The 12,304-nt window shown below is 41.3% G+C and overlaps 1 protein-coding gene across 2 annotated transcripts in view; it reads left to right on the top strand.

The window, feature by feature from the left end:
• The first annotated feature begins 1,050 nt into the window (after positions 1 to 1,050).
• The window catches only part of kdm6ba (lysine (K)-specific demethylase 6B, a), a 93,986-nt gene continuing 82,732 nt past the window's right edge, over positions 1,051 to 12,304 (top strand). For both annotated transcript variants that reach the window (XM_079672714.1, XM_079672715.1), the window contains exons 1-3: positions 1,051 to 1,611; positions 4,059 to 4,234; positions 4,601 to 4,641. The gene's annotated coding sequence lies outside the window, so the exon portion shown is untranslated. The remainder of the gene's footprint in view (positions 1,612 to 4,058; positions 4,235 to 4,600; positions 4,642 to 12,304) is intronic.

A 12,304-nucleotide genomic window follows, 5' to 3' on the forward strand; every position in this document is an offset into this window, starting at 1 on the left:
CTCTCGTTGGGTGGGAGCCGGAGGGGGGGCTCATAGCAACATGTTGAATAAAAATTTCAATTGGCTAATTCTCAAGCATGCTGGTTACAAAGATATCAGACTTCGGAGGTGTGTTTAATGGATGAAAGCTGATTAAAGCAGCTGAAATGAACTTGAATGTAAATATGATGTGGAAACAACCTAGATATATATTTATTATGCGCTGGTTATTAACCTTCCTGTCTGACAATCGAATTGGATTAGAGGAATACACTTTCCAAAGTTTTCAAAGTTAAACATTGTGCATTGTTTTTCCTTTTTCTAACATCTCTGTGTTCAGATGATGTGTTATTTTGAAGCAAATCTTTTTGTTTCTTAAAGGCATTGGAAGTCAACTTCTTCCATCTGCTTATCCACTCAGAAACTGTAAAACAGCAGCTTCTAAAATGTTGAAAAAGTGTAGACATTTATTGAATATCTTTGATGAGGGAATCCAACATTTCCCATGTAATAAGAACCCTGGAAAACGGTTCTCTAGACATGTTTGAACTTGTTTTGTCACATTAGAGAAAAAGCATGGGAAATGTCTAATCAGATTACAGTTAGTGCTTTTGAATGCATTACCAGTGAAATTAAATCAATCTGCAGTTTATTGGGGACTCCTTTATAACGCATCAGGCACCCTGAGGAGCCATCTGTGTGGAGCTAAATGGCATGGGCTTTAATTTGATTTCCCAACATGCTCTTGGCCTAGTTTTCATTTTCTTGGGAATTGACCGGAACCTGACAAGATTACCAGACACCTCCAAAGAAAAACTTTTGATTCCCCAAGTGGCTCTTGGCCCCTTTACCTCCAACAGGGAGTTTGACTCTTGAACTAAACACTTATAAAGGGACACACTGGGGTCTTGTTGTTCTCCATTGAATTGTTGTTAATAATGGAATTTGGGCGAGTTGTACAGTGTGTTTGCCAGTGACTATGGAGGCGGGGCAGGCAATGTCCAAGACTCTTCCACCGAAAAGAAACCTGCATGAGGGAAGAGAGAGAAAAAGAGAGGAGGGAGGAGGAGGAGGAAGGGAAAGAGCCTCTCAACGGGGACAGAAGGGAAAGAGTCTCCGTTTCAGAGGAATATAAACTGCGCAATTTCTGTCAGGACTGCCTGCCCTAATCGCCGTGGACCATTCCTGTATCGAAAACGGATATCAGTTGGGTTTTTGGATGATTAGGGATCCGTGCCCGTTGCTGCCTTGGAGGTTACAGGAGCTGGCGATTTATTCTTTACCAGATGGTCTTCAGAGGAGGTAACGAGCTGTGCAATCTTTCAGAAAGGCGATATGACTGTGCAGAGATGCAAGATCAGTGATGAGTCCATCAGTCATGCCTTGCGAACACTTGAACATTTCCTCAGCCGGGGCTGTGATCTATTTGCGTGTACAGTGCTCCCCGTGTCGACGTTTGCACCTACACGCGTTATGGATGCTGAATGGGGATTTAATGTTTTTTGGGAGAGGGCTTTTTAGGGGGCTGCGTCATCCATGGCTGGGAAAGGAGATGGATATTTTCAGATTTTTCATTATTACACTACAGTCAGCACGGTACCTCCCCAGTAGATTTTGGATTACACATAAAAGGTAAGCATAACGCATCTTGTTATCCGGCGTATGCTGGCATGTGAGGCTGCAGAGAATGTGTTATCTAATTGCAACGAATGATACTCCATTGAAAACAACCTGAACTATCCTCCTCCTGTAATATGACTTAAACGAGGCGATCAACATAACAGTAAAAATACAGTTTGCATTACTGTAGGAGACACTTATAGGCCATTATCTGGTAAACTAAGAGCAGTAACAGCAGTCATGAAAACAGAAGGCCAAAATACTGTGATTTTTAAGAGGATGGTTTGATGGCAGACTATTACATAATTCCAAAAACTGTGTGATTTGTATACTCTAACTTTGCACGAACAGGCGGTAAGTTTCCTATCTGTGTTGCAGACAGCTGTTTAGTCTGCTTTCCCAAATGTTATATATAACTGTATGTATGGTGATGTCACGTTTTTACGGTAAAGAGGGAATAGTTTACGGGAACAAGGTAGGTCTGGAGTTGGTGATGTCGCAATCGCCTCGCGTTGATGACGGTTACACATTTCTAAATGCACAAAAAGGCAATGGATCGCGTCCGTGGGTGTGATATACAGCGCGTGGCCTGATAACGTGCTGGTTGGAGGAGGAATAGAACAGCGGCTTATTCAATGAAATGCACTATCGCGTGCGTTGCAAGAAGGGTCGTGTCGCATTTTTTTTCGAAATGTCATGTGGCCAAGTTGTGGCGGGTTCTCTTCTATTTCCAGGAAGAGTGTTTGAATTTTCTTCCCTAGAATTTGTATTTGTCCCCACCCCTCTTTTTTTTTGGCTGTTCCTGTAGCACCTCCGACATTTTGCCACTGGATGGCGACCCAGGACTGTTAAATTGGTTAGACTAACAAGTCATGAGCTTGCTCCAAGACTGTCCAGTCCTGTCTTTAGATAATATAATACAATTAGTGAGTAAAGATACCATATCAAAACTTTACTAAATCACATTAGGCTATACAGCTGACTATCCACGGAGCAGCTATGTTTCATCAACACCATGTCCTCCTGACTATACATTAAAAAAGTGAATTATTAAAATATAATTAAATGTCAAAATAAAAAAATAAATGCAATGTTTTGACGGTGTTGTTGATGTCCCACAATGGATTGTAACTCGAGGAGCTACTCGCAGCTGCAACAAATTCAACTAATTGCAGTGGCGAGCCAGCTCCAGTAGGACAAAACAAGAGTGATATTTTGTGGGGTAAATGCTTTATTATTACTGTATTGTACCGTAGCTTTCTACATTAAATGCAACACAACTGTGTAATTAACATTTTAATGTACTGAACAATGCCTCTGCCCAGGTAGCATGGTGTATTTCTGCTCTAAACATCCCACTGCAACACTTACTTGCTAGCTTACCGGTTAAAATCACTTAAAGGCATGTTTGAAATCTGGGGCCCACAAGTTCCAGTCTAAGCGAATATTGGACAGTTGTATTTTACTTTAAATATGAAAACGAGAACGTGGACTCTTAAACTTTCTTTTGGCACTAATTGTACTACTCCATTTAAAACTGTAGTCCACTACATACTAGGCGTTATCCTAAACTGACTGTTTCTTAAAATCTCTTATCCAAAGTAACAGTGACATTTTCCTATACAAAATAGTGTTCTGTCATTACATTATGTTGATAACAGCCCTTTCCTTCCTCGGTGTTTCTCTTTTTAGCTATATAAAATAAATGATAAAACAGCATTGACTAAGCATCACTTGACTGGTTTGCTGGCATGCTGTGAATCTGTTTTGTTTGTTTGTGTTTTGCACATTTCATGTACAATTAGTATATTGTCGAATACATGCCCACTTACAGCATATTTTTTCCCCTATCTATACCTCAGTTGTTAAATGTATTCAAATACCTTGTGATTCCTGCATGCTGCTTTACATATTTCCTCCTGTATGATAGATATTTATTTGAGGAGGGAACTCAACAAGTTGTCAAAGCTTTTAAGAAGATTAACAGCCTCTGCGTGGTTCATGATAGGAATAATTACATGCCAACAACACTGAAGAAATGTCTCCAGTAGTTATTTTATTTTCTACCACTACATGAACAGTCAGCATTAGTCTACAAAGTGGCAAAGTTGTTCGCTGTGTACACATTGTTGCAGAAGAGTGCAAGAGTGTGTGTTCACCCCTAGATGGCGACACATGCGCAGTCCATCACTGCTTTGTGTGTGACCTTTGTAAACAGCTGCCAATTTTCTCACGGTGCAGGAATGGAAATCAGACTGTAGTTTTTGAATAGATGTTGTTGTTCAATTACATAAAACGAATCCAGTGCGTTTGCAGAACAAGCTTTAATGACTAAAATGGCCATGTAGGTGTTAGTGTCTGAATACTTTTCCGCATCAATAAGCGGCTTGATTACTGCTCATATTTTCTGTTTTGTATCTCTTAACACAAAGGATAATATATATATTTCTCATTCACAGAGAAAGAATCAGGACCATGGCCAACCATTGTTGTGCTATGCTTGAAGAACCACCAGCACCCGACTGAAGCCATGAGTGAAACATCTGAACTACTGTATGCAAGACGTTTAATGGCATCCTGTGAAGATGGACTGCACAGCTGAGGAATGGCAAACGGTAGACATTCCGGATCAATGGTAAGATGGACATTTTAGTTAGGTTTCCTCATATTAACTATCTACCTTATGTACACTTCCCGCCTCTACAAAACAAAAGTAAATCCTAATGACAAAGCAAACCTGTGATATTTATGTTTCATTTAATAGGTTGTAGAAGAAATTCAAATACACCCATTATTAAATCCATAGCATTTTAATTTGAAAAAAAAGTGATATTTTTAATAAAAGTGAAATATATTTTAACATATTCATTGAAATTCACTACAAAGTTTAAAGGCATCATCCCCCTATTGCCTTACAGCTGATTACAGATCATAAATAACAGCAGACTAATTGGACTGATCCATATCAGACTTTTTGTTGACATACTGTGTTTTTCTGCAGGAGAGCCACCTGTATTTTGCTGCAAGATCCCACCTACCCAGGTAAGACCTTTGACCTTTTCCCCTGGCTTTGACCTGCCTGAAGTGATACATGATTTCACTGTTTAGTCATGTTGATGCCGTCTTTCCTGTTTTTGTCTGTGCAGTGGTTTGCCTGAGCTTCTTCCAGAACAATGACATGTTTGATTAGCTTGAATACATTGAAATATCCAGCAAACGAGTACAGTATGTTTGTTGGCAATCTCTGATTCTGTTTGGTTCAACATTCAGTTTACAAATATGAATTCCTAGACATGGTAGAAGCTTCTTTTCTCTAATATAACAATTGTAGCTTTCCTTACTGCTTCAGCAAAGAAAGTCATTATGACGGCTGATTTGTTTTGACACCAGAAATAAACAATAAGATAGTTTCGGATGGCATCACTCAAAGCTTTCTTCTATTATCTGTTTCTGTTGGCCTGTTGTTTGCTTGCCAGAACAATTTATTCCAAAAACCGGTTTGATTCCTTATATATTTTTCTATTTTGTATGTAATGGTTGTGTACTTTCAGATCCACCTGCTGGTTTTGTATCGTCCCCCCTTAGAAAGGCGCTGCCATTGGATTAGAGTCAAGTTTAATCCAACTTAAACTTGGCATTGAATTTATTGGGACTAGGGACAATGGCACGCACGCACGCACGCACGCACGCACGCACACACACACAGATGTGTCAATTGAGTTGTACACATTCAACACCCTTACTTAGGCCTAGCACACCTAACCTAACACCAGCTCTGTTTCATTTTCACACACAGTCCTCAAACACTCTGACACACATCTCATTCCCCCATCACCTTTTTCACCCACTGTTTTGATCTCCCTCTGAGGGACAAAGACACACACACTCTGTAATGCCAGCGTCTCCCAAGGCTGTGCCTCACACACCTGGGGTTTTCCATCAAACCGCCTGCTCAGCTTTATTACACACATTTACTGCTGCCCATGAATCAGATCCATTACACACATAAATGCACACATACACACTCCCGCTTAAGACCAAGTAGACACCCTCCATTATGCTTGCAGACAAATACACACATATATAAAGCGCAGCCTGTCTGGAACCTTTGCTGTAAGGAAATATGTTGCCGAGTAAAAGGAGGGAGCGAGGAGGTATGGATGGAAAAAGAATACCATGACCTGTGACAAACAAAGTTTGTCAAATTACAGTTTCACATCTTTTATCAATCTCTGCCACTTTTTGTTCATTATATGTGTAGTTATATCATGCAGGTACATATTTACAATCAATCCATTACTTAGAAGTGACTTAAAGGTCCCATGTCATGCTTTTCTGGTTATGACCCGTCCCCTTGTGTGTTATGTAGCTTCTTCTGCATGTAAACGGTCTGCAGAGTCACAAACCCTCAAAGCACACCCTGTAGAGAGTACAACTCTAACAAAGAAAATACCTGTCTGTGCTGCCCCAGAACGCCTCGTTGGAGATTTCTCTTTTTCCATTGTTTACTTCTTGGGTATAGTGACGTATTTCGGGTATAGTGACGTATTTCGGGTATAGTGACGTTACGTCGATGGAGCCGTTATGTTTGGACCAATCTGCGGACTTCCTCACACACATACACTCGGCGGGACGTTGCGAGGCTCGCTGCTACGAGGAGCGGACAGTGTGAGCTGGCTCACTGGTGTGGGGTCGGTGAGACAGCGAGACACCGCAGAACTCAGCCTGGGCACACACACAAACTCCCAGCCAGGCTGCCGGTGTGTGTGTGTGTGTTTCGGGCTGAGTTGCGCTGTGTCTCGCTGTCTCGCAGACGGCCACTGGGCTCACAGGGAGGGGGGGGGGCAGGAGCTCCAACAAGCCGTTTAGGACAGAGAGTGAATACACATACTATACAGAGAGGCTGTATGAGAAACCAATGTGAGTTTGGAAAATTGCACAATATACCTTTATTCTAGTAGACCTCAACAATGGAATTATGATCAGTAGAAATGGCCATGACATGGGACCTTTTAAAAAGCTAGGAAATTGTGGATGAAAATGTAGCCACCGGTTTTCCCTTTCTCTAAAGACAGCTTTTGGTCATTTGTTGAGCAGTAACTGTCATTTTGAATGTCTGATTGTGTTCAGATGTGTGTGAGTGTTACTGTACATTTTCTGGTAAAACTTTAGCTGTGAGCGCTGGCATCAATCAGTGTGACAGCGTCGTCAATCAGCTTGCATCTGTCTCTGAGACACACAGGAATGCACACTCACTTTATGACTTCAGTGTCTTATGTGCCTCAAGGCTAGTCCTGTATTCTGGCAGATATAAGTATGTAAGATATTTAGCGTGTTCCTTATACATCTTAGGTCTGAGTCGCCTTTTTCTGTTCCCTCTCGCGTTGTTACGCTTTAAGAAATACGACTTTAGTACCAATAGTAAATCTAAAGCCATGATGATGTCACCTCACTTGACTTGCAGAGCTTGGCAGCACCCATTACACCAGGGTTTTGATGTTGGCTTTGTAAGTGAAATAATTCCATATGGTGCACCTGGGAGCAGTTTATTTGGACAGGGTTATGGTTTAAGACGTGGTAGATGAGTGACATATGTTCAGCTGCAAACCTTTTTCAGAGCATTAGGAGTCCATAGACTACAATACGTTTACTGTCCTGCAGATGTTGGTATAGTGAGTAACACAAACTTTACATTTTGAAAAAGAAATATGAAACATAAAAGAAAAATAACTGAGGATTTACTAAATATTTTACATTGGATTTTCTGTTGATCTGAAGTTAATATTGACCTTTGCAGTTAATTAGTCTTTAAATATGAGTAACACTGTTCAGGTTGAAAGCAGGTGACAGTTTGTGAGTATCCTTTGCAGGGCTTAGGACCGGACATTAGGATTTGGCATCTGTTTTTTACATCTGCTTTGTCTACATCCTCCTCTTCCTCCTTCTTTTCTGTCTTCTTAATGCTCCAATCCGTGTGCCATCCACATGTGCCACAAACCCTGTGGAGGAAGCACAGACAAAGGTTTTTGCTCATATAATTATTTAGGGTTCAGTGATAAGAACATTATTCTTATTTATCTAATCGATGTTAACTTCAATCTGTCACAGCTTTTGTTCCCTTCTTTTCTTGTGAAATCCTACTCTTGAGAATCAAGGGCACAAGCTTGAAAGAAAGAGTGTGTTTGTTTCAGAACAGATTTGAAGGAGGATTTAGAGAGAGATTCAGGAAGAGAGGTGGTGAGAGCTGAGTCAGGATGCCCGGGGGGAGGACGGCAGGAAGCAGTGGGTGAGGAGGAGGAGGACAGGAAAGAGAGGGAGGTGGAGAGACTCCTCTTCATCGTCATCCTCCTCCTCTGTTGTCATCATCAGCAGTGTCATGGAGGGAGGAGTGGCGTGGGGAGGAGAGGTGGAGCTGACATCATCCACCTCCTGGAGGTCTGTGAGGGCGTATCACCACATTCTCTATTTAAGCTATTAACAGTTATGCCCTGAAAGGGCTTTTAATGCATTTGAACCACAGCTGTTGGAAATCACATTCAAGAAAGGCTAAGTAAAGAAAGTTTACTAAACTAATTAAGAGAAGAGAAAGTGGAAGAAAAGATAGCACTCAATAAAAGAGGAATGGTGAAAAAAGGGGCTCCTCTAACTATCTCTTACATAACTGTCCTGCCAGAGAGGGCATTGGGTTTGTGTGCGTGCTTGTTATCTTTGTCGGCTCTGTGTGTTTGTCGAGGCCACAGAGTTTGCAAAGAGGAAGATGCCCAACATGCCTCCTCTCCTCTGCTGGGCTTGTTGTTGTTGTTGTTTGGCCTCAGTTACCCAACTGTCACAGGCCTCTGTTGGTATGCTGCATTTGTGTGTGTTTGTTTGTGTGTTGGCATGTCCACCAGCAAGTGCGTAACTCTGTTTTTATAGTGCAGCTATGTATATACTTAGACTTCTATTAGTATGAAGTGACTCAGTGTTGATGTGTGCACCTGTGTTTTAGGGCCCCACTGGGGTTTCAGGGGCAGTTAAGGGAGGTTAGATGGTGTTAGATTAGTGCCAGTTTGTGGTTATTTAAGCAGGTGGAGGGAATGTGGTAAGTAAAGGGTAAAAACAAACCTATAGGTAGGCGGTTATGTTGCTTTTTAATGGGATGCGTCAACCGACACCTCGGAACAACCCAAGACAAACCTATAAATAGGGAAAACTGTGTAATAGAAGAAGAAAAAAGGAAAAACAGCAGTATATTATTTTGCAGTTTTTAAGTCATTCAACAATTCACTATCTGACTCCTTTCCCCCTGATTGGCTCTAGCAGGCCTTTATTAGTGTGTTCTTCTGACATATATGTATCAAGAAACATGCATGTTGTGTTATGGTAATACAGGGGAAGATGCTGTTGCTGCTCTGAGTAAGAAATGGAACTGTGGCAAAGGATTTGAACACAATCTGCCTTATAAAAAAGAAATATAAAGTGCTTACACAGGCTTTGGTAGATAGTGGAGGTGCATTTCCCAAACTAAATCCCTTTCTTGAACAAATCCACTGCCAGCCCCCCTCCCCCCTTCAAAGTGGAGACAAAAAAATAATCTCTGCCGCTATAGGCTGTTTTGTGTTGTGCTCACACCCCCTGAACCCCCCCTCCCTTCCCCAGCTCTCCCCTCCTCTCTACCCCAGCTCCTGTTCTGGCTTTCTGACTCTCAGGTTTCTCCCTACCCCCCATCCCTCTCCTACACCATCGTGGCCCCCCTTTGACCCTCTGTTACCCCCCATCCACCCCATCACCCTCCCTTTCCCCAGGGCAAGCCCACAGCTCACAGCTCCTTTGTGCCTTCCTCCCCCCCCTCCCTCCTCCTCCACCTCTGCCTCCCCCTGCCTTTGTGTGTGAGAGGCCAGCGAAGGGAGAGAGGAGAGGGAGGCTGCCTAGGAGGAGAGAGACAGGAGCAGAGAGAGGATCCTATAGATCAGGTGTGAAGCCTATTCTTTGTATCTTCTCTAACTTGACTTGTGTATTTGCAAATGAAGTGAAGCCTGTGTTCCCCTTGCTGTGGTCTTTGTCCCTGATTCATATCTCAACAATAATATACTAGGATCAGTGATGCAAGGATATTGAAAGTTTATTTGTTCATAGTCTTTCCTGGTATGTGAATCAGTATATTTTTTTAGTTTAATTTATTTCACAATGATGTATACTGTATGAGTGAACCAGTCCTTAAAAAACATAGCAACTACAGGAAATAAAGTGGGGTGTAAACTTAAGTTTTCAACACGTCATTTTCAAAAAAACATTCAAACTGGGATCTTGTTTTGTAGTCAAGGTTCATGATGCAAAAGATTACAACATTTAAGAAAAATTGAACAATACGTTGGGATTATTCTAAGACAAAGCTCGTCTACTTTTAAGCCAATGGAGCCTTTGTTTGTTTCTTTTTTATTAAACCACGAATAAAAACAACTAAGATCCACTTTTTAAACGATGATCTGAAATTCAAGTAAGTAAAGTCAAACATTGATAACATACAAACAATAAAGTACCAAGAGAGTGCAATAGAATGTCCACGCATCAGAAACAAGAACAAATCAAATGAAATGACAAAAGCGCTAAAGTTGCAGCTAGGACAGTTTGTGACATAAGCCCCTGCCAACCTTTGTTTCGGCATGGTTGACCACCCATCCTGACAACTCTGCATATTATTCCTGTTTATACTCATTTATGTGACAATATGAAACACAAGTGGTGTTCATGTGCCTATCAAAGTATCAAATCCACCCTCTGCATTCTTTACAAAGGCAAATGAACAGTTAACACGCAAGGAGAGACAGTCTCTCCTACAATATGCAACTTTAAGTTTCATCTCGGTTTGTTTTCGCTGTCCCTATAATAGCAACACTTTCAAGGTAACAGCAACGCAGCTCAGAATGAAATAGTGTTTATTTCCATCTGAGTGTTTCACGGTAGCTGATTATAGGAACCCAGTGAGAAAACATCTACTTAACTCCAGGAGTCATCGTTTACTTGACTTGTTTTGTCTTGCATGTGAACTTTGTTTGGATAGTATAGTGCATTCTTTTTCTAATATCAAACATGCATACACACACATGTAAAATAATAAAAACGGGAAGTTAACATATGTTAACATCTACATATTTGAGATGTTTAATGATCATCCCGAAGCAGACACAATCATGTATAATACACTCAAAATGTCTATATTTGCGATAAAGTATACAAAGCACTGACATGTTTAACTTTAAACACATGCATTCAAGAGGCATTTTACAAACACACAGCCTGTGCTGGTTCTTATTCTGCCCTGTAGTTGAAGAAATATATATATACAGTATTTTGAGCTGAATATAGTATGTCCATGGAGGGCTCATTAGGGGGCGATATAGAGCAGCACAGATACAGTATAACTGTTTATAACCTGACTATATATAGAATACCTATCTTTTTTTAAAGGCATTGTGGGAAAAGGAGTAGGATATTTCTGCGGGAGGAACTGCTGTGGATGTTATATCAATCTTTTTATAGTCTTTGTTGGAATTCATTGCAGAGCCGTAAAACACACCTGAGATCATCAGACTTTAACGTCAGACCTCAGGTGTTACCTGTTTAAAAAAAAAAAGATCTTAAAGCTCTATCTAAACATCTTGTGGCATTTATATAAACATACTGAACCAATGAGCATAACTTCTCTCTCTGGCATGGGTCATTGAGTTCGGAGTGGGGAAATGAGCCGTTATGGGGCTAAGAGGGCTTTAAAGTAAGTGTATTACCTAAACAAAGTGGCCAGAGAAGGTGTCATTCACCTACGGACCTGCCTAAATGTTTCTCAGAGCAGCTGGGACATAAACAGCATACACACACACACGCACACGCACACGCACACAAAAATAAACACATAGTAAGAACACGGGGAACATGTACTGTATGAGTGAAGCTTGTCTTAGTTTGTGTACATGCACTTACATCTACTGTCCAAAGACCCACGGCACAGCCCATGCATTTTCAAAACCCAGGAAACAGAGATAGGTCACACTGTGTGTGTGTGTGTGTGTGTGTGTGTGTGTGTGTGTGTGTGTGTGTGTGTGTGTGTGTGTGTGTGTGTGTGTGTGTGTGTGTGTGTGTGTGTGTGTGTGTGTGTGTGTGTGTGTGTGTGTGTGTGTGTGTGTGTGTGTGTGTGTGTGTGTGTGTGTGTGTGTGTGTGTGGAATCCACTTGCAGGGAGTGCATGTTCAGTTCAGTTTATTCCTGGAAAGCCAGCTGCCACTCCTGCTATCAGAGCTAACCCGTTTAGAGGAGCTTCTGAGAGCTGCAGCATGCACACACACCCATTGGAGAACTATCCTCTCAGCTTTAATTGAATCAACAAAATAAAAGTCCATGGAATTTCAACTAATGCCACATTGCAACTATAGCCGTTAAAGCTTTTGCTAAAGCTCCACCAGTCACATGTACAATATGTATATATTGTCACAATAATATTAACCCTGCCTGAGGAACACAGACATTTTGGCTTGCAAATCTAAGCATAAAAACGAACAATGTAACTTCAGGGTTTAGGAATGGCTAGCATGTCGGTTCAAATTCATTGCACCCAACGTATCCTCCAATGTGGCATGCTAATATGTACTTTTACAAACTGTTAATAGAAAACACCACTTTGCCCCTATTGTATCAATTAACCACAGCACAGAAACAATGTCAGTTAGGAGGCA

Source organism: Notothenia rossii (genome assembly GCF_949606895.1).
Source record: "Notothenia rossii genome assembly, chromosome: 3".
NCBI classification, from domain to species: domain Eukaryota; kingdom Metazoa; phylum Chordata; class Actinopteri; order Perciformes; family Nototheniidae; genus Notothenia; species Notothenia rossii.